The sequence below is a fragment of the Propithecus coquereli genome, unplaced genomic scaffold, assembly GCF_000956105.1.
Source record: "Propithecus coquereli isolate 6110/MARCELLA unplaced genomic scaffold, Pcoq_1.0 Scaffold104, whole genome shotgun sequence".
Classification (NCBI taxonomy): Eukaryota; Metazoa; Chordata; class Mammalia; order Primates; family Indriidae; genus Propithecus; species Propithecus coquereli.
In genome coordinates this window covers 7,189,278-7,213,825 of record NW_012134303.1, presented here as the reverse complement: position 1 = coordinate 7,213,825, position 24,548 = coordinate 7,189,278, and the positions used below count along the sequence as shown (strand labels likewise).

The window sequence follows — 24,548 nt, the reverse complement described above, 5'->3', positions numbered from 1 at the left end:
CCAGATTTGAGCCCCAATCAGGCTGGTTCCAAAATCATTGTCTCTCTTTGTAATCAGACAAGTGATTAAAAACTCAAGGTGCTCTACTCACCGCCATTTCCCCCCCACCCCCATATCACCAAGCAAGGGAACTTTCTTACAACAAATGGCTGAATCATTGCAGTAGTAGTAATAATAATAATAATACCAACTAACCTTGCTTGAACTCTTCCCATATGCTAAGAATGGTGCTAAGAGCTCTCACCAGCATTATCTCATTTGGTCTTTACAACTACCCTGCAAACTAGGTCCTTTAAATTCCCAGTTTACAGGTAAGGAAACTGAGCTTCAGTGAATTGACTTGATGAAAAGCACACAGCCCTATCTTGCTCCAGAGCTCACTATAGTATACTACTCAAAAAGAAAAATTCCAGTCATTCTCCCTTCTCCTCTAAACCAAAAAACAGTCACAGAAAACCCACTCTATCAACAACAGCATCATAACAACTATTATTAGTATTAATATACGTAACAATAAAAAGCTAACATTTACTGTGCCAGGCACTGGGCTAAGCACTTACCTACATGATCTCACTTGATACCCCCAACATCCCTATGATATAGGGACTAGTATCACCTTCATTTTCCAGATGAGAAACCAGAAGCACAGAGAGGTTGACTAGCTTTCCTAATGTCACACAGCCATAGAGCACTTTATGTTGTTTATGTCCTAACGTAACAATTTTGGAAATAACCTAAATGCCTAATGTTAGAACATAATTCATTTAATGATTAAATGAATCATGGTGCAGCTGTAGCAGCCACTAATGTAACCATTGAAAATTATATTCCAGCATGCACATAATGATCTGATTTTTATAAAATAGATGTGTAGATTTTTGCGTAGAAAAAGTAAAGCCTGGAAAGATACATATCAAAATGTTAACAGTGACTCTACTTTAATGTCAGGATTAGAGGGGATTTTTATTTTCATTTTCCTTATTTGTATTTTCTCATTTGTCTATAATGGACCCATAATACTTGTATAAAAAAATAATAAAAGTTAATTTTCTTTGATCTAGGGTTCTATCTCTAGCCCTTCCCACGCCCCTCCCTACATGCTCACTCTAGGGATCCCCAACATCCCCTACCCACGCAACCTTTCTCCCCCAAGAAGCTTAGCGGTTGCACCACTAGGATCTGTGGTCAGCAATGACCTCTGAAAAGTGTCTCCAAAGACTGGCTTTTATTTTATATTTTTTGGTTTGTTTTTACAAAAAGATTTCTTGTTTCTCTAACTTTTATTTATGTTTAATAATTACATAAGTAATCTAGGAATAGACTCTCAGGATAAAAACTTGAAATCCTCCATATGCATAAAGCTAAAGTCCTCAGACTACCCCACCCCCTAACCCTGCAAGTCCCATTCCTCTGCCTGTTCACAGTTGGGTGTGTCTCCTTCCAAACTTTTTCTAGCTGCAATGGCATTCAGAGTTCATATCATGCAATTGCTTGCAAAACCCAGTGTGTGCAAAGAGCTACAGTTAGAAAACCATTCTTGCACTGGTCACCCCAGGGTTCCAAGTTCTGGCCCATCGTCACTGTTTTCATCAGCCTGCTTCTAAGGAGGCTACTAAGAGAGGGTTCTTGTGTGCTCAGCCCATTTGAGGCATAGACTTCCGTTCTATTAAAGCCAGAGTCTCTAGGAACGCAGAGAAGGGAGGCCTTCTAAGGAAAGAAAAGCCCAGAAATTGCTGCTTAGCATCTCTCAGGTCCCTCGTATCCCACTCAGTCTGCACTGATCAATACGGCTAGGAGGTGGCATGCTCCTGCTGCCTCACAAAAGGTAATCAAGTTTGGGGGATTGCATAGCTAGCTGCGCGGGGAAATGAGGATAAACAAGAGACCTTTCAATATGTCAACAAATAGCTTTCCAGCTGTTGAAAATAAGCCTTTCCCTAGATCGTCTCCCCCAGCCCTAGCAAACAGGCACCCAGATAACTGAAAACAGACAACCTAAGGATAAAGAAATACCTGGTCTACTTTAGGGTTCTCTGTCTTCCCTGATCATTAGGGAAGGAAAAATGCTCCCTATTTCCTTGCTCACCAACAGCCCTGACACTTAAAATGCCCACCCGGCTGTTTATAAATAAAGAGGGGGAGGGGAATAGCTAGCATTTACTGAGTGCTTACTATGCCAAGCACCATGTTAAACGCTTTACATACATTATAGTATTTATTGCACAATAAACCAATAAAGTGGGTTTTGTACCCTCATTTGATAAATCAGCTAAAGGACTGAAGTAGAGAGAAATTAAAATGAAGTAACTTACCTTGGCTCTCACAGCTGAGAGGGAGTGAAGCTGGGCTTGTCACTCGGGTCTGTCTGACTCAGCTAGTGCTCTTAACTCACAGGAGAGTCACACACTGTCTTCAAGTCTCTGAAGGGCTGTCATATGGAAGAGAGGGTAGGTGTGTTCTGGGTAGCTCCAAAGAAAAAGAAAAGGATTTGACTGTTAGTTGGGAATTACGCTTTCATTGGATGTGCTGCAAACTCCCCAAACAACATGTATATGCATGTCCAACTCTATAGGGAAAAGAACATTATAAGAAGAGCAAACGGAACTGCCTTGCATTAGGTGCCGTCCTGAAGGATCTGTGGAATCAGAGAGAACAGGAGGGATACCGGAGGACTGCAAATGGGCAGTGTCCCAATTTTCTTAAATAAGGAAACTACAGACCGGTATACTGTAAACTCCAGAGCTGTAAGCTTGATGTCAATCCTCGGAGAGATTCTGCCGCAGATTATGAAACAGGTAATTTATAAGCACTTAGAACATGAGTGGCAATAGGAGGTACCTAGAGGTACTAGCAGAACTCTCAAAATTAGACCAGGTTCCTAGACTCACAGCTATTGCAAACCAAAAAACTGGGGGACTGACCAGGTTGACAGATTTTTATTTTTCCAAGTGAAGGCATTAGGAAATAAAACAAAGCAACCCCAAATTATCATTTCCTAAAAAGAAAGGGCTTCCTTTAAGCACTAAAAGAGAAAGGAAAACATCTCAGAATAAAGGAAAGTAAATGAAATAGATTTCTCTTCCCTTTCAAAAAACATATACTACCTAGTCCTCAGGCTTTCTCATTGCACCCTGGACTGCTGCAGTTTTCTTGGAGGATGGGCACTTGTCTAAGGACCTGCTTTGGGGAATCACTCAGAATTAAAATATCAACACGGATAAGATCAGAGACCTGTAAGACAGGAAGTCTTTCTGGCTAGAAGAGAGAAGAACAGCGTTTGACCTTAGCCTAAGTGAGGACATTAACATAGATAAAGAAAGTGTCCACAGGAATGGACTGAGAGAAGTAAAAGTTGCCAAGTGTGGATTCAAGCCCTGCTGAGGCGGGACTTGGCCAACACATTTGACCCATGCCACCCCTTGGACCACACTCCTCTCTTGTAAGAATCATGTCTCATGCCATTAAGCATTTGGAACACAAAACAGTTTCTGACTTGAGGCTCCCCCAGCAACCTTCAGACTATTACTTGTCTTCCCAGTGAGTTTCTAAAGGCAGAATTCAGAGCCAGCTGAGTACCACTGCCAGAGTGGGAGTTCTGCAAGGACCTAGAAGGAGGTCTCTAGCCTTGATGCTCTCCTGTTGACATTTTTATCAATGGTGTAAATAAGGGCATGGATGGGATTCTTACACAGACGCTCTAGGACTGAGAAGAACCTCTATGATCAGCCTAGCAAGTCGGTTTACATTTTAACTTTCATAGTTTACAATATGTCTGTCAGCCTTTGGTAATTTTCTCTATGTTCTTTGTTGCCAGTGCACTGAGTTCCTGCAGTCTGTGCTCTTCATAGAAGAGGCTTAGTGAAAATATACGCTAGCTAGGAGCTCTCCACCCACCCTGAAGAGGCAATAGGATCGTCTATACTGCAGAGCACTCACCTCAATCCCATCATCTTCCCTCAAATAACTGGTGTCAGTGTAGACTTCCTTGATAAGAAAAGAGAACTGATATCCTCTTCTTTGTGGAATTGGCCCCATTTCCAAAACACTTTAAATTGGAGTTTGACCACATCTGTTGACACTGACCCTGTTTCTGAAGGTGAAGGCAACACAGTACACAGTATTTGCCGTACTCCCTACAACTGTATTTCTCAAAATAAAAGCATAGTGGGGCAACCCTTGCATCAGCTGCACCCTGGGAGGACTGAGAAAAATGCAGATTTGGGGGCAGCATTTTCAAAGAGTCAGACTCTGATAGGTCTGGGGTGAGGTCAAAGAACCTGCATTTTAACCTAAGTGATTCTGAAACATTCTAGAGTTTAAGAACCACAGGCATTGGGGTTCATATGCCCTACATTTAACTTCCAACAGGCCTGGGCTTGAACCTCAGAACTTCAAGTTCAGTTTCCTCATCTGTAAAACAGGGATAATAATAGTGCCCACGTCACACACTCTTTGACTGTTTTAAACAAAACATATGTAAAGAATCTGGCATAGAGTTGAAGCTTAGTAATCTCTCCTGGTTCTGCTTATTCATGGGCCCTGCTGCCTGCCTCCTCTGTGTTCAGCTTCTGCCCCTCTTGCCAACTGCTCACTCTTTCTAGGTCTGCTATCCAAACCCCCCAAGAGAGAGACTCTCATTGGTCCACATTTAGTCACCACTGTACTTCTTGGGCAAAGTTCTCATCGCAGTTTCCTTCATAGGCTGCTCGCCAGCCTATGGAGTGACTGCTCGTGGATCAGATGCCCTCTCCTGGCTCAATCGGCTATTACCAGGGGAAAGCAGGATCACGTGGTCCCAAACATAGCCACCTATTCATAAGAAACTGCTACTTCCCTCAGCTGGGGTCTGTGGATGGAAACTCCTTAGAAGGGGCCCGTGGGTGTGGCAGGAATTCTGAGGCTTAGCCCGTCCAGTACACCTAGGCTTCTCATTTATCCAGCCTGCCAAAGGAATGAAGCATTCAAGTTCACTGAAGTCTCTGTTTAATTCTGACTTTTCATCTCCACCAGGCTAAGAACACCAGTTTTTAAAAAACTAGACCACAGTCAAGGAAAAAAAAAAAAAAAAAACACTTAACCCTAAAATGAGACTTTCTGTTTCTACAACACGTTTGTAAGTTTCCAAAGCACTTTCACATCTATTTCCTCATTGCATAGCTTACAAACTGGCCACGGCAGCCTTGTTCCAGACTGCAGACAGATTTTATTTGACCCATACAGTGTTTTTAACATTTTTAAATTAGTTGCCAACATTTAAAAGTCAAGAGATTTCACATAAAAAAGCTAGATTTCTGGCTTCTCTGGGAAAAAAAAAAAACAGAAAGACTTGGATCCTCACTCCAACATGGCAACAGTCAGCTGGAGCTGAGTAAGCTGCTCCTTGCAGAACCGGCACGTGCTCGCCAGTGTGCGTCGGTATCCACCCAGCCACCTTTATTTTTTCACAGTGACTCGCTTGGCCCCTGTAAACATTTGGAGCCTCATTTTAACCCCATGGATTAGGTAGAGAAAGTGGTTAAGAGCACAGATTTTCAAGCTGAACTGTCTGGGAAGGAATCGCAGCTCTGCACCTAACTGGCTTTGCAACCCTGGGCAAGTGATTTAACCTCTCTCAGGAGTCTATTTCCTCATCTGTAAAACGTGGTTGATAATAATAATACTGCCTACCTCATAGGCTTATTGGGCCAACTAAATGAGTTAATGCATACCTAGAACAATGCCTGGCACTATGCAAGCACTAAATAAGTATTAACTTCTTTCATTGTCCACAATTGCCTATATGCCTCTCTGATATACCAAAGTTTCTAAAAACTAAAATTTTGTGGCAAGGTCACTTGGTGGCAAAATTGGGCATGAATTGACATAAAGCTATTCATTTATCTCATTTAGAAATAGTAATATGTTTGATCACAGGGTACCGCCCAAGATCCCATTAAGGAATGCTATATAATATACGTTATATGTATCATATTGCTTTTCTAAAATCCAAAAATTCTGAACTCCTTGGCCAGGCGCGGTGGCTCACGCCTGTAATCCTAGCACTCTGGGAGGCTGAGGCGGCCGGATTGTTTGAGCTCAGGAGTTCGAGACCAGCCTAAGCAAGAGCGAGACCCTGTCTCTACTAAAAAAATAGAAAGAAATTAGCTGGACAGCTAAGTATATATATATATATATATATATATATATATATATATATAAAAATTAGCAGGGCATGGTGGCGCATGCCTGTAGTCCCAGCCACTCGGGAGGCTGAGGCAGGAGGATCACTTGAGCCCAGGAGTTTGAGGTTGCTGTGAGCTAGGCTGACGCCATGGCACTCACTCTAGCCCAGGCAACAAAGTGAGACTCTGTCTCAAAAAAAAAAAAAAATTCTGAATTCCAAAATATGCCTAGCTTCAATGGTTTCAGATAAGAGAGTGTGAACCTGTATGATTATTAGTAGTATACCCACTTGACAGATTGGAAAACTGAGCTACTGAGCAGTAGGCAACTTGCCAAAAGTCCCACAACTTGAAAGCAGAAACAATTTCAACTCTGAGACATGAAACCCATACTGCCTAGTCTTATGGGATACATTGGGTTTGCTATAGGCATGTGTATATAGGTAATGACTACCAGTAAAGGTCCCCTGAAAAATTGAAGGACATCACCATTTACTTACAGTGACAAGCCATTCCCCAAGGAGCATTCTTTCAACTCTTTACATTACTCTTCACTATATACCATTGAGTTAGAATTAGGATGGGGATTACTGTCTTCAGTTTACAGAAGAGGAAACTGAAGCCCAGAGAAGAGAAGCAACTTGCCCAAATTCACACAGCAAAAGACAGGCAGAGCTGGAACTAGAAACCGAATTCTGCGCTTTTTCTTCTTAAACCCCAGGGCCAGTCTAAAAACGACATATGCTGACCTTTCCACATATTGATCCTCACTCTCTGCAGACAGTCCTAACGTTTTCAACATACCTGATGGAAGGAGAGTGTCCCAAGATCTCAGCAAATATAAAAATGAGACAGCACGTCTGGGTGGACCTCATCCTTCCCAGTACCATAGGCAGCAATGTACAGACACCATCCAGTCAGAAGCCAGGGAGGGGAGATTTCTCAAATCCCAAGAAAAATCACAGAGACCCTACTGTTTGCTCTTCTCTGTTGATTTTTTAAAAGCTGACATTTACTTGTGCCAAAGGCCAAAAGAAATGAAAAATCTACTGGAAAGGGCATTTCATCAGTCATGAAGCAATAGCTTAAAGAAACCTTTGCATAGTATCAGTTCCCTTGTTTGAGATGCAGAAAATAAAGCGATGCTGTTTCATATTGTTAGCACATCAGAAACCTGGACATGAAAACAGCATCCCTAGGACCTTTTTCCAGCCCCCTGCCTCAGCATAGGGGAGCTTTCTGACACCGACACCAACTTAAACAAGTTGGAAACAAGAAGGCAGGCCATGACCCAAGTGACCTCATGTCGCTCCTAAGCTCATGGCTTTGAGTTCCTCCTACCAACAAATCTGCACTTTGATCACACACCCACAGCGACCCAGATCTTTGAATTCAGCAATTCTTTCTCAGGTTTCAGCGAGGCATTGGCAGACTGAGCTATTTTGGGACACTTTCTCTGCTGTGGATGCCACTTTCGGAATACGCCAGGAATATGCTAAGGACCTGGAGCTCTCTATCCTGGACCCATTTTCGGGTTTGCGTGCTCTCTATCTTTCTCTGGGCTGATCATTTGGAGGACAGTCGCTCTTGCCAACCTAATCCCAGGAGCCTGACTACCTTGCCAGGCCACAGGCTCAAAGAGGCAGTGTGGCTGCCAGCACCCTCACGGTAAGGGGCACGGAGGCACCAGGCAACCTGGCAGCATGGGAGATGTCCTAGGGGATGGTCTGAGTTTGGATGCGGGCTGAGAAGACAAAGTGGGGGGCAGGGGGAACGAGATTTTCCAAACATCTTATTTTTACGATCATCACTTCCTAATCTGATGCAACTGACTCGGCTGGCATTCAGGAGCCTGTGAGCTCCATTTTCCTCTTCTAAATTCCTCTGCACCTGTAAGTACCAGGCTCACTGATGCTCGCATTGTCTTTTGGGGACGGGGGGAGGAAGGAAGGACCTGGGGAAGCTCATCATTATCTGACTCAGGTGTGGTCAGGTCCATGGCGTGAGAGGAATTTCTGACATTCCCACCCCCTGCAATTGCTTCTTAGTTTGGAAAATCAAAATGCCTTTTTGTTCTTTCCCCAAAACTCCAGCATACCAGAAACTCCACCTGTCTTTTGGGGTCTTCTGTTCATCAATGCTGTGCACACCTGATTTCTTATGTTGCACTTAATAGGAGAAGTGCACCCTTGGCATTTGAATGTCTTAAATGCAACCACAGCTACTGTTGTGGGCACAGCCCCTGCTGGCTTCTCCATCTTTTATGTAGCAATTTGCTGAAACAGTGAGAGATGTTGCAAGTGGGAGTGTATAAATGAGAATCTAGAAAGTCTTCCATGGTAAAAAGGAAGAGCAATGTGGCTGATTCTCAACGCAGTTAGAAATGCTGCCACAATGGGGAGGCTCCATGCTATGCGGTGAGATGGTCCCTTTCAGTGCCTTTCTATTTTAATGGAAAGAGTGGCCAAAATAGTCACAGGCTTCCCAGAAAAGGAGCATTTCTAACGCTTTTACTGCTTTACTGAGAGACTGGACATTGTCTATGGCTGGCTCGTCAGTCCCTGAAGCAGCTCCAATGGCTTCTCTGAAAGGGAGAGTCAGCCTTTCTTTTCCTTCTTTCGGGGACTGCTGAAGTCCCCTCAAAATAGCCTAGGATGCCAGAGCTAGGCCTTTCTACCTATCCTCTTCCCCCAACACTGATAACAAATCATTCTTAGGGTACAGAATTTGTTTGGGGGTAAGGGGGAGGGATATCTTGGCTAGGAAGCCATTTGGAAAAACTGCCATGACCCATACTAAAAACAGTGTCCTTCTGAGCTTTCGTAATGACTTCCTTAGCCATGAATAAGAACAGAACAAGGCAAGCATAGCTTGCCCTTTTTTTTCTGCACAGCACCATGGAAGGAACATTGTCCTTAGCAAAGAAAAAAGTGTAAGATAGTCCTTAGACCAAGGCTGGCTACCTTCAGTTTCCCTAGCAAAATAAGCAGCTTTTTATTTGTATTCTACCAAGAGTCTTGGGTCTGAAGAGGAGCTGAGGAGAACAATGTTATTATCAGTTCTAGAGAAATCAAGAAAGGAAATTCACCTTGTGTCTGGTGGAGACTAGATTAGTTCTCAGGCTATAGAACAAAACTAGTCTTGGGAGGAACTTCTTTTGGCCTTGACTACTGCCTGTTCGTGTGGTCTTTGGTAACTCATGAAGTTTCTTAGCCCTTCTCCTTCTGAGGAGCTCTGAGAAAGCAATGCTTGGATCATAAAGGTTCATTGTCTAGAAAGCTTTTGGTCAAAGCCTTGAGTGTTGGGTAGGGGGAGGGAGATTAGACATTCTGATTATAACCAAAATAATCCAGGTCCTGGCTTGGCAGTAGCCTGAATTTTATGTCTACCTTGTGGCATTCCAAGAGCATTAAGAATGTTCCCTTGGCCTTCCAAATCTCCCCTATCCACTCCCAAGGGCTTGAAAATTTTTAAGTACATAATTCCTTTGACTCAGGGCTTTGGCATCACTTAAAATGCCAGCCTCTTGGGAGGGTCAACCTGTTAAGTCTCATCTGGGTGCATCCCATCCTGAAAGCAGGCTCTGACGGAGGAAAGAAGAGAAAGGGAAGAACATGAGATCATTGTACAAACAAGAGCCTCAGAGCAGGAGTCTGGAAGCAGGACCCGGGTCAAGGCCAAAAGTACTAAGAAGCTCTGTTGGCAGAAAGGGAAGGTTCCATTCTTGCTAAAATGGGGGTAGAAGGCAACTTATTGAGGCAGAAACTCAGGATTTGGAGAATGAGGAAAAGACTCACTTGATGAAACTGGGGTACAGGAAAGAAGAAGAATCTCACATATTGGAGTGGGATGGGAGATAGGATAATTCCCTGCAAGGGTGCCCTTGGGCTGAGTTACCTGAATCACTGAACTAGGGCTCCAAAAATGTTAAGAGGCCTCAGTACAAGGAATCAAACAAATCTAACCCTCTGCTGCCCCTCAACCCTGGCATTTCTTCAGCTCAGTGGGGGTGGGGTATAGATCAAAGGAAGGGAACACACAGGGACTTAGATTTTGAGACCCTCCTCCCACTCTTCCTTCCTCTGGGACCAACACCGAATTCATTCCCAAGGCGATTCATGGCAGATACAGTCATCCACCTTGTTTACCAAGAGCTGTAAGGTGTGAACAGGGGTTGGCCATGTAGAGCCACAGGCCAAGAGTGAGGCACCCTCATATCTCTATGTGGGCTCCTTCCTAAGGCCTACTGGGCAAGGTTTTGGAGTAAGACCATCTGGTTCAAATCCTGGCTCTGCCGCTTACTAGCTGTGTGGCCTTGGGCAAGTCACATAACCTATCCGAACCTCATCTGTAAAATGGGCACAGTAATAACAGAACTTATCATACAGCATTGTGAAGATTGAATGAGATGATGCATGTCAAGCCTGCACCATGCCTGGTACAAAGTCGGCACTTAACAAAAACCAGCAGTGATCAAGATTCCCAGCTCTGCCGTATGCTTCATCCACTGAGGATGGGTTATAGCAGCAGACGGTCCAGCTCAGTGCAGGCCTCACAACATCAGGGTTGGGGGCTCACCATCTCCCTCATTTAAAGTGGCCCTTTCACCTTTTCCTCCCAGTCCCGAGCCTTTCCTCTCACTAGTTCTGCATCCTCTCCACCCCCCAGCTAACTAAATTGATGGATTCACTGCTGAAGATTCATGAAATCTTTTCCCTGGCTTTCCTCAACCACAGCCTGGGCTTTGCTACCCATTCCCTAGGGGTAAAATGAAATCACTTCTGGGAGGGCGGGTTCCAGAACGGTGCAGCTCCCAAAGCACTAACAAAAGAAAAGGAGTCCCACATAAAACTTTGGGTCTCTGGTCCCTGCCCAGCTCACTGCAGCTGTGCCATCGCTCCACAGCCATGGCCACTCCCGCCGTGGCTCACTGTCCCCAAGGCTGCTGGCCTACAGCACCTCTCCTCCTCCAATAGTCCCGCTCTCTCCCTCCCTCCCTCAGGGGACTCCCTTTTCTGGGCCCCAGGGTGCTAGGGCTTCCAGAGGCTTTCCATAGCTTCCTCTCTCTGCCCCTCCCCGCCCTCTCCTGGGGATACAGAGTTCACTCTTTCATGGGGTGTGGTGGCAGAAAGGAGCTCCTCTTTCTGTGCAGGCATGCCCTCAGCGTGCTCTCTAAGTTCTAGCCCTCCCCGCTTCTCCGCTCAGCAGGCAGGGGGGAGGCGGAAGCACCCCAAGGCAGGCTTATGGTACCTCCAGAATCAGAAGACAGGCCTACATCCTCTCCAAGACTAAGAGAGTGGTTCTCGAACTAATTCAGCGTGGGAGTTTGCTAAAATGCATATTCCAGCAACTATCTCCATAGAGATATAGAGTTTCTGGGTTTGGGCTTCAGCCCTGGAATCTACATGTTTACGAAGCTCTCCTTGAGCCACACCCTAAGAAATGCTGCACTCCATCTCGTAGAATGGGGTTCACGGGTGGGGTGGAAAATGACACGCTTCTGATCCCTATAACGAGCCCAGCCTACATCCTGACTCTCTGTGGAAATGGCTTCTTTTTTTTTTTTTTTGAGACAGAGTCTCACTCTTTTTGCCCAGGCCAGAGTGCCGTGGAGTCATCCTAGCTCACAGCAACCTCAAACTCCTGGGCTCAAGCGATCCTCCTGCCTCAGCCTCCCGAGTAGCTGGGACTACACCGGGACTACAGGCACGCGCCACCATGCCCGGCTAATTTTTTCTAGATATTTTTAGTTGTCTGATTAATTTCTTTCTATTTTTAGTAGAGACGGGGTCTCACTCTTGCTCAGGCTGGTTTCGAACTCTTGAGCTCAAACGATCCGCCCGCCTCGGCCTCCCAGAGTGCTAGGATTACAGGCGTGAGCCACCGCGCCCGGCCCTGGAAATGGCTTCTGAGTCCTGACCCTGTCTTGTCCAAGCAGCAGCTCTGAGGCTAATTCACAAAGACCCTGAGCAGTTTCAAATATCTGAACTGCAGACTGAAATCAGTTATGCTAATGATCTGAGGTGCAAAATCGACAGAGGGTCCTCATCTAGAGCCATTTTGAGCTAGTCGGGGCTATAAAAGACCTCGGTGGTTAATAGCACGCTGGAGCCACACAGGTAGGGTTTGACTCTCAGCCTAGGCCTCTTATAGGCTGTGTGACCTTGAACAAGTTACTTAATCTCTCTGTAATTTGTTCTTCATCTGTAAAATGGGAATAGTAATAATACCTCATGGTGTTGTTCATGTGGAATTATGAGTTATTCCATGTAATGTGTTTAGAACTGTGCCTGGCCTACAGTAAGCACTCAGCAAAAATTATCAGTTTTTCTTGTTACTATAAATACTATTTTTATATCGTATTATCCAAACAAGGTCTATAATATTCATAAGGAATAAATGAGTTGATAAGTGTAAAGTGTTTAGAGCTATTACTGGTGTGGTCCCAGGGATTTAACAGAGAAATCAGAAGTCCTCAGGGTTTCAGGGGAGGCCAATGCCACCCTGGATAAATATTTCTGGTGCAGAAATTGGTCAAGGGTCATTTAGAGGCTCAGAAAGACGGCAGTTAGGGGTCTCTTACATTCAGAGTGTGACTAAAACTCTCATGCCTCGCTTGTTGCTATAGATTTATGGGATTATGGGATTTAGTTCTGGGACCCACTAGGTCTAATTAAAGTTTTAGGACTCCTAGGAGACCAGCTGTGGTTCACACAGACTGGATCTTGAACAATGCCATCATGAATGTGCTCCCAGCTCTGTAGCACTGAAGACGCGGTTGTTTGCACTGAATGCTCCAGTGGTCATTGCAGAGTTCTGGTATTTTTCCTTTCTCTCCCAAATCCCTGGTCATTAACTGACTGTTAGAAGACACTCCCCTGCTGAAGAACTCAAGAGCTGAAGCGACTGTCCTACCCTCGCCTTGTGCCCTGTGTGGACATGAGTTCTGCACATGCAGCTCCTCCCTCCCTTCCTGTCCTCCCTCCTTTCTCCTTCCCTCCCTCCTCCACTTCTTTCTTCCTTCACTGGCCGGGGGGCAGCCCTGGAAAGAGGACTCTGATCCTGAGGGGAAGGGAGGGGATGACGTTTTGGGGAAGGGCCAGAAGAAATGTGTCTTCTTATTCCGGGCCAGTGTCCCCCAGCACCTCACCCCTTAAATGCTGGGGCTCACCAGGCTCTGTCCCCCAGCGCTTGCCCTGGAGGAATAAAATGGGAGAAGAGAAATCCTGTCCAGTCCCAGGGGGTCAACTAATACCACTGGGACCCTGCTGGCCTCCCAGTCCCCATGTCCCACTTGGGCTCTAAGCCAACATCCCCAGTTTCCTGCTGGATACGTCCACTAGGAAGTCTCTCTGGCACCCCAAATCTAAGCACAAACTGACCTTGTCACCTGTCTCCCCTCACTCTCCCTCCCTACTAAGTCTTGAATTCCCTGCCTCAGTTAAGAGTATCGCTACCACCACGGACCCAAGCTGGAACCTCAGGGTCATTGTCACCTTTTCCCTCTCCTTGACCCTCATGACGGCCAGCCCTGAGGTTTCTAGCCATTGCCACATGCTGGGAGCCGGGAGCCGTCCCCTCCTCTCGGGCCTCACTGCCACAGTCCTGGTTCAGAGCACTTTCCTCTTCTCTCCTGGCCCCTGGAGACGGCCTCCCAATTGGTCCGCCTGCATCTAGCCTCTCTGCCCTCCAATCCTTCCCCACCCTGGTGCTGTAAGCATTGTCCTCCTGATCTGTCACTCCTCTGCCTCAATAACCTCCAGTGGCTCCCTATTGCTCATAGAACAAAACCCTCAGCTTGGCCTGCAGAGCCCTGAATAGCTGACGCCAACCACTGCCCCACTCCCCTCCTGCTGCTGCCAGTCCAGCAGCCCAGCGACAACTGTCCCGCCCTCTGGAACACGCCCTACGCACTTTCACCTGCCTGGACCATCCTTCCCCACTCTCCACTGCTCCTCCTGGCAAAAGCCTCCATCCCTCGAGATCCAGCTCAAATCTCCTTCATCCGTGAAGCCTTCACCAACTTCCCCAGGCACGTTCCTCCGCTACAGCACCCACCGGACCATGAGGGCTTAGGCGTGCTCGGTCCCTCCCACTAGATGGGGAGGTCTCCAAAGGCTGCCTGGAGCCATATTTGGGTTCTCCTTTGCATTCTCAGTACCTCTAGGCTTGAATACAATAAATTATTAGTTTCTTTATTTGTAAACTGGGGATGAAAATAATAGTTACTACCGCCTGGAGCTAGAAGGAATAAATAAGATAATGTATATAATATTCATAACGATAATGAAGATGATGATGATAAGAAGGAAGAATAGTTATATCCATCCAGTGCTTTCTAAGTGCCAGACACTATCCTAAGCACTTTACCTGAATCAGAGTGAGCTAAATAGATGAGTTAATCCATGATGGAAAGCGATTACATATGCATGTGTTTGTGTGTATAATATACATATATATTATAAACATAATACAAATGGCATGTGTATAACATAAATTCCACACTGTACCTGGTGTTCAGTAGAAACTCCAGTTTTTCCTTTCTTCCCCCCATCTTCCTGTCCTTCATCCTTACCCCTCCCTCCCTGGCCATCCTCCCATCCCCTCCCCCCAGGGCTGGGTAAGACAGAGACAAACACAGAAGGGGTCTCTGCGCCATTGTTGCTAATAATCGACTGCGTTGTGGAAGAGAGAAGCCCTCAGAATTGCCTTTGGACTTGGTGTCTGAGGACTGTGTCCCCATTCTAGTTATCATTCTTCAAGAACAGGGGCTATACTGTACCCAGTTTGTGTCCCCCTTAAGCACCAGCACAGAGGTGGGCACGTGGCAGGCACTAAATAAACTTAGGCTGGGCTCGGCTTCGGGTCCTGGTTATGGGTTCAGCTTCGGGGTCCTGGTTATTGGCACCATCAGCATTTTCAGCGACTGCTGAGGCAGGTCTTGTAGCCACAGCTGACAAGTTCTCATGAGCACACAGACAGCAGCAGCTGGAACCACCCGGTAGCGGTCCTTTTGGCAGCGCTCTGCTGGGGACCGGCCACCAGGCTGTGAGGCCAAGGACCCACCTCCCAGAGGCAGCTCTGCCACCAACCGTCTGGGTGACCCTATGCAAATCTTTCCACTTCCCTGGGCCTCTGGCTCCTCACCTATAAAATGCTGCCGCTCAGGGCTGTCTGAGGATGCATGGCAAGGCAGCTGTGAAAGCTCTTTGCAAAAGGCTGTGCAGAAGTGAGGTGTTCCTAATTTCAAGTGCTGGAGCTTTGCTCGCTAGGAAACATTCAGGAAGTGGGGGCGGGAGAGAGAGCAGGGGCTTGTGTATCCAGGACATATGGGGGCCTATATTTGTTGTCCTCCTGCTTAGCAGCATTAGTGATTCAAGCTGGTCCTGCCTGTGGAACACTCTGTCTTTCGGGATCCTCAGGGACAGGAGGGGTTGCAGAGCAGCGAGGCTACAGCCAGCACACAGTACAGTGAAAAATAGAGTGATAGCAATGAGGCGCCACGCACGCAGGTTCATACACATGCATTCGCACTCCTGACGGCCCCCAGTGCTGCCTCACAACAGCAGCTGGAGCTAATTACAAACAGACAGCGCCTCCTCCGGCTCTTCTCTCCAGGCTGTCAACCCTCCCCCCCACCACCACCACCGCCCCTGGGGATTGCCTGAGCTCTCAGAAGGGGTGTTGCTGGCGCCACAGCTAAGTGCCTAGAAAGAACACTGCGTGAGGGGGGGGGACACAGGGGAGCAGGAAGCCACCATGTGGCTCCCCGTCTTGTGGGGGTGGGCAGCGAGGAGGGGACGAAGCGGGCGAGAGCTGGCTGCGATACAGATGAAGCTTTGTGTTAACAGATGTGCTCTCCTGGCAAGAGGGAGCCTAGGCACTTAGCCCCTCCCTTCTCCTTCATCTGGATCCACCCAGGGATCCCCTCTTAACTCGTCTCCCCTTTAAATCCCCAACTTCCTCTTCAACTCAGTATCTGGCAGAAGGTTCAAGAAATGTTGAATAAATGGATGGGTGAATGAACACATGAACCCTCCTAAAACCTTAACTACTCCCCAGCCCTGTTCCCACCTTGCAGCCATATTAACTCCATAAGCCGTTTCCTCTGCTTTTCTTTCTATAGACCAACTCCCTTTGGGCAGTTTCAACTCTCACCTATATGCTCCAAATTCCCAAATCTCTCTTTGCAGCCCAGACCTCGCCAGCTGCATGAATGTTCTCCATGCTCCTCAAACCCAACATGCCTCACATTAGAGTCCTCAGCAATGACTTCCCCAGGGGTTTTCTAGCAGCGAGGCTTGGTCTGTTGAGGGGGTGCAGGAGAGAAGGGCCTGCTGTATGCCCCCTAGCAGTACAAGGGCAATGAACACACTGGCACAGTCATCAGGGAGAACTCCTGATCCCAAGGCCTGTCTTCACACCAGGATACCAAAGCTCTTCCCTTTCCCCTCTCTTAACCATCGCCTCTCCCTTCCACCCATACTGGGAACTAATTGCCAAGTTGGGGCTAACTGCCCAATCTGGGCTTCTAAAACTAGAACCGGGCAAGTTGTATTGCTTCTGTTACTACTGCTGCTCTCTTCTCCAATATAGGATAGTAATTAGATGTGTCTCTAGGATACCTGGGTTCATATCTGAGTTCTGCCATTCACTAGCTGTGTGACCTTGGCCAAGTTACTTAGCTTGTCTGAGTCTGGTGCCTCCTCTATAAATTGAAGACAATAAGAGTACCTATCTTACAGAGTTATAGAGAGAATTAAATGAGTTAATACACACAATACATTTAGAATGTTACCTGGCACATGCAGGTGCTCAATGAACGTTAGTAATTATTATTTTCCTGATGCACCTACCATCCTTTATTAACACTAGAGGTTACAATTCTTATTGGTCCTCCAAGAGAAGCTGGTAGAGTGCCTTATTCATTCAGCCATTCAATCAACAAATACATGTTGAGCCATCTGTAAGTACCTGAGCTAAGCCGTGGGGTCATATAGACAAAGAAGACATGGCCTCTGCCTTTGGGACTGAACAATTCACGCAAAGCAATCCTGGATTAATAGTGCCCTGAAGCACCTGGAAGAAGCAAACACAAATCCTCTCTGGAGGAACACACCCTCAACCCAGTTTTCGTAGGATTACCAAGGATAAAGTCTGGCTGAACACGAACTCAGAATCCAAAATTACAAAGCACACGGTGAAGCCAGAAACAATGAAAACAGAATTAGACCCTCAAAGACCTCAGGTATTGCAATTATGTGATGTAAAATATTCATATAAAATAAGTTTTATGTGTTTTAAAAAACAAAAGAAGATTTTGAAAACATTAACAAGAACAAGATGCTAGCAGAAAATAATAAATTTTTCTAAGTATCATCTCTTTATAGATGGCAAAGCTAGGGCTCAGAAAAGTGAAGTAACTCCTTCAATGTTACACAGCTAATAACGAGGGACTCAAATCAAGTTTTCAGTGACAAGTGTTCTTTTGGCAGACTCAGTGACTAGGGCTGTGACATTCCTTCCCTGAGTCATTCAACAAGTAAGAAGAGTACAAAGCACTGTGCTCGGTCTATAAGAAACACAAAGATGAACTAAATAGAGTCCTGGCCCACAAGTAGTTTAAAATTTAGTAGAGAGACAAGAATACACACATATAAAAATAATTACTAATATCAGGCTGTGTGGTAGAAACTGCTATAGTCTGGAATAGTAGGAGATGAGACTTGAGCAGATCCCTGAAGAACAGAGTGGATCTACAGGGAAGAGAAGCTTTGGATTGGTGGGCTAGAAGAGACTGGGAACAGCCTGACCAAAGCCATGGAGAAAGTGAACCTGCAGAGCAGCTGAGGGAAAAGTGAGTGCATTTGGCAGCGCACCGTATGCATGGAGGGTCAGGCCTGTGCCACTGCATAGGACCCTGCACTGAGAAGGGCCCCATGCTTGGTTTAATGCTCTGCTCTTTTGCTGTCTTGAAATCCTTAATCATTCTTCAACACAGGGCTCCACATTTACATTTTGTACCAGGGCCCACAAACGATGTGGCTGGTCCTCCACAGAGGGCATGCAGGGAGGTGTGGTTGGAAAAGCAGAACGTTCTTGGGAAGGAAGGATCTTGAATGCCATTTCGATATTTGCTCTGCAGACAAGGAAGAATCACTGAAAGTGTTTGAGCAGGGGAAGCATATGGTGCCTGTGGTTTTAGAAAGCCACATCTTGGCTGGTGGGGGCGGTGTTCAGACAGATTGGAGAAAGCAGAGATGAAAATTAGTGAGGAGGCTATTATAACGAAGCAATGGGGGCCTGGACAGACATAGTGGCAGAAGATACAGAGAAGAGGACAAAGGTCTTCATTTATTTAGTTTTTCATTCTACAGGTAGTTACTGAGCACCTGTAATGTGCCAGACACTGTGCTAGGAGCTGGGATAGAGGAATGCGCAAGACTCTACCCCTTACCTCAAGTTTCTCACAGTTCGGTGAGGGAGGCAGATAAGTAAATGGACTATGATAGCCCCGTGTGCTAACAGCTAGGATCAGATTACATTTAGGATGTTGTGGGAGCCTAGAGAAAGGCAACCTAATCCAGACAAGGGATTCAGAGATTTCCAAGAAGTGATATCCGAGCTGCATCTTGAAGGCCATGGACAAGGCACCAAAGAGCACTCCGGAAAGAAGAAATGGGGTGAGCAGAATCATACAGCATGTACTGTGTGCCAGGCTGAGAATCCTGCTCTCAGGACAGTGCGTGAAGCAGACAACTAACCAAAGACTGACAAGCTCATGTGTCAAGTGCTATGATATGGACACCACGGGAGTGTGAAGGAGAGGCATCTGACCCAGACTTGGGGGATCGGTCAGAGGAGTCTCTTCCTCAGAGGTGTCTTCTGAGCTATGTGTTGTAGAAGACAAGGTGTTGGCTGGGGGAAGGGAGGGAGAGAGGGAAGGGCACAGCAGTAGGAGTGATGCATGCAAACACAGAGAGGTAAGAGACTCTGTGTGGCTCTAAGAGAACTGTAAGTGACTCCCTATGATTCAATTCTAGAATGAACGCGTGGGAGCATGGGGAGAAATGACCAAGGAGATAGACCTTAAATGCCAAGCTAAGGAGTTTGGACTTCATCCTATGGAGCAGTAGTTCTCCGCCTTGACTCTATATTAGAATCACCTGGGGAACTTGAACAGCTACGGATGACTGGATCTCATCCCCAGGGACTCTGATTTAATTAGTCGTAAGGGGAGGCATTGGATTTTTTAAGAGTTTCCCCATTTATTCTAATATGCATCCAGGATTGAGAACAGTGGCTCAAGGGGGCAAGTTTGCAAATTTAAGTGCTCATCACAATCACCTGGAGGGCTTGATAAACACAGGGTTGAGGTGGGTACCCCCAGAGTTTCTGATTCAGGAGGTACTCTAATGAGTAACTATTCTAGGTCTAACAAATTGGCAGAGAGGCTGGTACTTCTGGCCGCAGGGCCACACTTTGAGGCCTCTAGCCTCAGATGTTGTGAGGCCATTTACAAGTGTGAAAGGGAGAGGGGTAGTAGTGTGGAATAATCTGATTTGCAGGTTGGAAAGATCACTCAGGCCACTTTGGAGAGAATGGTCACAGAGAGGGAATAGAAAGAAGGTGAGATAACAGGAAGCTATTGTAGGAATCAAGGCAAGAGATGACTGGAGGTGGGGGGAGTCCTGAACTAAAGCAGTGGCAGTAGGAATGGAGAAAATGGGTCACATTCGAGGAATGCTTAGGAAGGACACTTGGCAGGGCATAGTGACTGGCTGAATGCAGAGGTGAGAAACAAAGATGAGTGAACTACAACTCTTGGGTTTTTGCCCTGGGCAACTGGTGACTCCAATTGTACTGGGTATGGTTGGTTACTGTAATCAAAAGTTAAATGTGGGGCCAGGCAAGGTGACTCACGCCTATAAGCCTAGCACTCTGTGAGGCTGAGGTGGGAAGACTGCTTGAGCTTAGGAGTTTAAGACCAGCCTGAGCAAGAGTGAGACCTCCGTCTCTAAAAATATAAAAAATATATATATTAAAAAAAAAAGTTAAATGTGTTACCAGCTACGGGGTGGTGGAGGGGAGGAGGGGGGTACTTCTGCCCCCAAATCTCATAGTATTGGTCCCAGGGAATTCAACAGGCATCTCTCACTCTCCACTCAACCCCTATTTCCAGCACCATGAGTCCTCACCTCGACCCTAATCAACTTGGGATTCTCTTCAAAATACTCAGAAAGGAAAAGGAAGACGGTGATCACTGATGGAATGACCTAGGTATGAGGCCTGCTCCTCTGGAATTACCCTAGGTATGTTTATTTCATATGTTTATTTCATTCATTCATTGTTTTAACAAATATGTATAGGGCTTCTGCTTAGAGTGATTTTGAAATATTCACAGAGGCCACGTTTCACATGCAGGTAAAGAATTCATAACCTGTTCTTATATAACCAACAAAGCAAATGGAGCTTAAAGGGCAGCCTGCAAAGAAATTTATTCTGCGTGGATTTAAAATGTATAAAAATGAGCAGTTTCCCAGTGCATCATCAGTCGTGACTATTTGTAAGTCTCCTCCGTGGGCAAGTAGACTGCCAGGAATGAGCAAGACCAGCAAGAATGATGGATGGGATAATTGTCCATTAGAGCACAGATAACTTTTTGTACCGTGGGAGGGTTCGACAGGATAGAGACATGATAGATGGAAGAAGAGGTAGCTAATGTGATAGGAGTTGCAGCTCCATTTCTGGTAGTAACTATTCTCTGGCTAAATCAATGATTAATCAAAGACGCTTTCTCATTTGAAACTCTTTGCTCACCGGTGCACAACCCCCGCTTTGGGTTAAATTTAATAGCATCATTAACAACTGCTGTTCAAGAAACTCAAATTACTTCTCTCCAGAAGAAATCATGCCACAGGAGAGAGAGCTTTTGTGAGCTCCTGGAGGGCAAGGGCCATGTAAGGGGTGTGTGTGTGCATGTGTGTGTGCGTGTATGTGTGTGTCTTAAACATTTGAATCCCCAATGCCTAGCACAAGGGTTGACACATATAGAGCACTCAATAAATGTTTGTTAAAGTAAAGTGAAATGAATTAATACATTTGTCCATTCATTCATTTGTTTGTTCCTTCAACAGATATTCATTAAATACAGGAGTTAAGAGCTCTGGCCGTAGAACTAGACCCTTCAGGCTTTGAATTCCAGCTTCAACCAGCTTCAAATATGAACTTGGGCAAATGACTTAGCCTCTCTGAGCCTGATGGCTGCTCTGTAAAATTGGGGAAATCATAGTATTAATACTTGCTGTTGTAGGTCTGTGTGAGGATTCAGTGAGTTAGTTAAGTGTTTAGCACAGGCCCTGGCCCATAGTAAGTACTCACTAAAGGGCAATTGTTGTTATTGTTGTTGTTGTATATGCTAGGCTAGGCCTTTTTCAAGTAACTAGGTCATTATAAGAGTCACAGAACCTCTTAAGAAATGACAAGGCTTTGGGCCAAAGCTGGTTTTCATTAAAGTGGTTATTTATGGTTCCCAGCCCAGAGCCCCAGTGCCCTAGGCCTGCCATTCCTGGCCTGATGCCCTCCTGTGGCAGCATGGGCTGTCTCTACGTGGTTTGTGCTCTCTAGAGAAGCCTGAGAAATTGCGGAGCAGGAAGGTGAAGGAGGAAGGTAAGAGTTGGCGGGATCCAAGTAACCATCAACATGCAACCCCCACCGCACCCCCATCATTAACTCCCTTGGGTGCCTTTCTATGCTTTTGTATATCTCTTCCTGGCAACATTTCTACCTACTAATTGCTATTTCTAATGTTTATCTTCTTGGTTCAATTGAACAAGATTGTCCTTGATTTTAATTTTAATTTTAAGGCAACAGGAGAGAATACTTGACTTGGGAGTTTAATCAAGAGATAGGGAGGCGATACAACTTAGGGGTTATAAGAGGATTCTGGAGATAGAAACAACTGGCCACTGAAGAGCCGTGTCACCAAGGGCACGTTACCTAATGTCTCTGAGCCTCAGCTATAAAAAAGGGAAAGTGAAAATATTAGTTATCAAGATTAAATGGAAACCACTTATCACAGTGCCTGGTGCACAGTAAAAGTGTTTAAAAAATGGTGACTATGACCACTATTCCAAGGTCTCCAGTGTGGAAACAGAAGCCCAGAAAGATTAAGGAGACAATACTCGTATAGTTATTTTGTGGTAGAGTTTCCTTGCTCCTTGTTCTTGCTACTAAACCAAGCATGCCTCTTTCAAGCCCTTTACAAATTCCTATTTACCCATACTCTGATGTACTAATTACAGGTCATGCTTGCTTTTTTACACCAGGCAAATTTAATAAATTTAAATTGATGCTTCCCATATCTGTCCGCCTGGGAGGTCTTATAAAGCAACTTAAGGGCAGGAGTCATAGCGTGCTCATCTAATGTGTGCTCAATAAATGTTTGGTGAATGTTGATCTTGCAGTCAGTAACCTACCCAAGTTGTGTATGTCCCATATCTCTGGTGTTTCCTTATAAGCAGTACAGAAAAGTGGAATGAGTGCATCGGGACTCACGCAGGCCTGGGTGTGAACTCTACAATTGGTCGCTAGTATAAAGCATCTACCAGTGCTGGAAAAAATGCAGTGTTGAATATTGATAAATAGTAAGAGGAGGAGGAGGAGCAGTAGTAGTAATGACAGCAGCAGCAGCAACAGCAGCAGCAGCAGTAGTAGTAGTAACTATTAACAAAAAGTGGAGTAGGAAAATTTCCCTAAGGATGAATTTTGTTCTCAGGGGCTGTGAAGGGCCTAGAATATGCTATGTGGAGGAAGTATAGTGTAACTGAGTCAGATAAACCTGGGTTTGAATCCCAGCTCGCCACTTATTGACTGTGTGGTCTTGTATTATGCTCCCTGAGCCTTACTCTCCTCATTGTAAGATTATGACACTACCTACCTCACAGCTTGGTGGTGAGGATGAAATAAGATATGGTATATAAAGCACATCACAGCAGAGCACCTCACCCATAATAAGGACTCAAAAAAGGCTGTCTGATGAATTAATGGATGTGTATTTTTAGTGAGATGTCTTGAAGGAAACTCCAGACATCCTTTAGCATCTGCATGAGACCTGAAGGAGAAAGAGAGAATTCCCAGTAAGAACTGGCTCAGCACTTAATCACCCGTCTCTTGCCATGAAATACCTAATGTTGAAAACACTGGAAAATTAGGGTTATCAGAACAAACCATTCCCAGTGAATGCGCAGAAAGAAGGCACTTTTCACATCACAGCCACACAGTTGCTGGACCTGAGAGAGTCCCTCAGAATGTGATTAACTGTTGGAAAGGATGAGCACAGAGCCTGACACCTATTGAGTAATTGATCATGTTAGCTCCTGTCCTACCCTTCTCTCAAATGGGTAGAAACGAATGCACTAATAACCCACAAGCCCACAGCAGAAAAACTGAGTTACAGTGGTTGAGAACCGATCATGGTGGTGACCTCACTGGATTGATTGATCCTTCACTCTCGGCCCTGGAGAGCCTCTTAGACTGAGCAATTGACCCTGGAAGGGAAATCTGTTCTCACGATGCCACCATATGTCCTCTCTCCCTTTATGAGTCAGTGAGTGAGTGTGTGTGTGTGTGTGTGTGTGTGTGTGTGTGTGTGTTTGTATGTGGAGGGGGTTGCAAGGTATGATGGGGTGTTATCAGCTCATAGCCTAGGTTGCAAAAACTGTCTTTTCTCCTCTTTCTGTTCTTCCCCCCCACAACCCCATTCTTGTTTGGACATGCACTGAGAATAGTACTCAGGATTCCTGCATTCTCTGTCTCTTTTTTAATGTTTGGACTGGCTGTGTGCCAAGGCAAGTGAATAGCATTTTCAAAGATCAGGTGAGTTTGGGGAAGATCTCTTATCTTCTCCAATATAGTAACTCCCTGCAAATTGAAGCAGTCGGAGACCCCCTTGGAAAGATCATATAAGTGGTCCAGGGCTACCAAATTAAAGTCCCTACAAGACGCTCAACAAGGTTGTCATTTTCAAAGGAAAAATACCCAGGTGTGGTATCTGCTTTTAGGAAATTTGAGAACTGACCTGCAGGTTACATTTCTGATGCGAAAACCACTCTATGTTCCTTGTAAGCAACTGTTTGATGGGTGGCATTGCAGTCATGGGTGTGAAACATCTGGTTTTAACCAGAATCTGGTGATTTACTCACAATTGGGGAGGGCAGGTAAATATGGCTTTGCCTCCTGGTCTTGTATCTGGCCCAGACATGCAAATTCCTGTCTGCAAACTTATTCTTCTCTGCCAGAATTCAATAGGTTAATGTCAGCAACTGGCAGCAGCTCGCCTGTGGTTACAGTGAGTGCCACATGGCGACAGGTAAGGACAACAGAAGG

General features: G+C 45.7%; 1 protein-coding gene across 1 annotated transcript in view; it reads left to right on the top strand.

Annotated features, from left to right (window-relative positions):
* Positions 1-7,711: 7,711 nt before the first annotated feature.
* The window catches only part of AMMECR1 (Alport syndrome, mental retardation, midface hypoplasia and elliptocytosis chromosomal region gene 1), a 230,841-nt gene continuing 214,004 nt past the window's right edge, over positions 7,712-24,548 (top strand). Inside the window, exons 1-2 of the mRNA XM_012645747.1 lie at positions 7,712-8,053; positions 20,344-20,473. The gene's annotated coding sequence lies outside the window, so the exon portion shown is untranslated. The remainder of the gene's footprint in view (positions 8,054-20,343; positions 20,474-24,548) is intronic.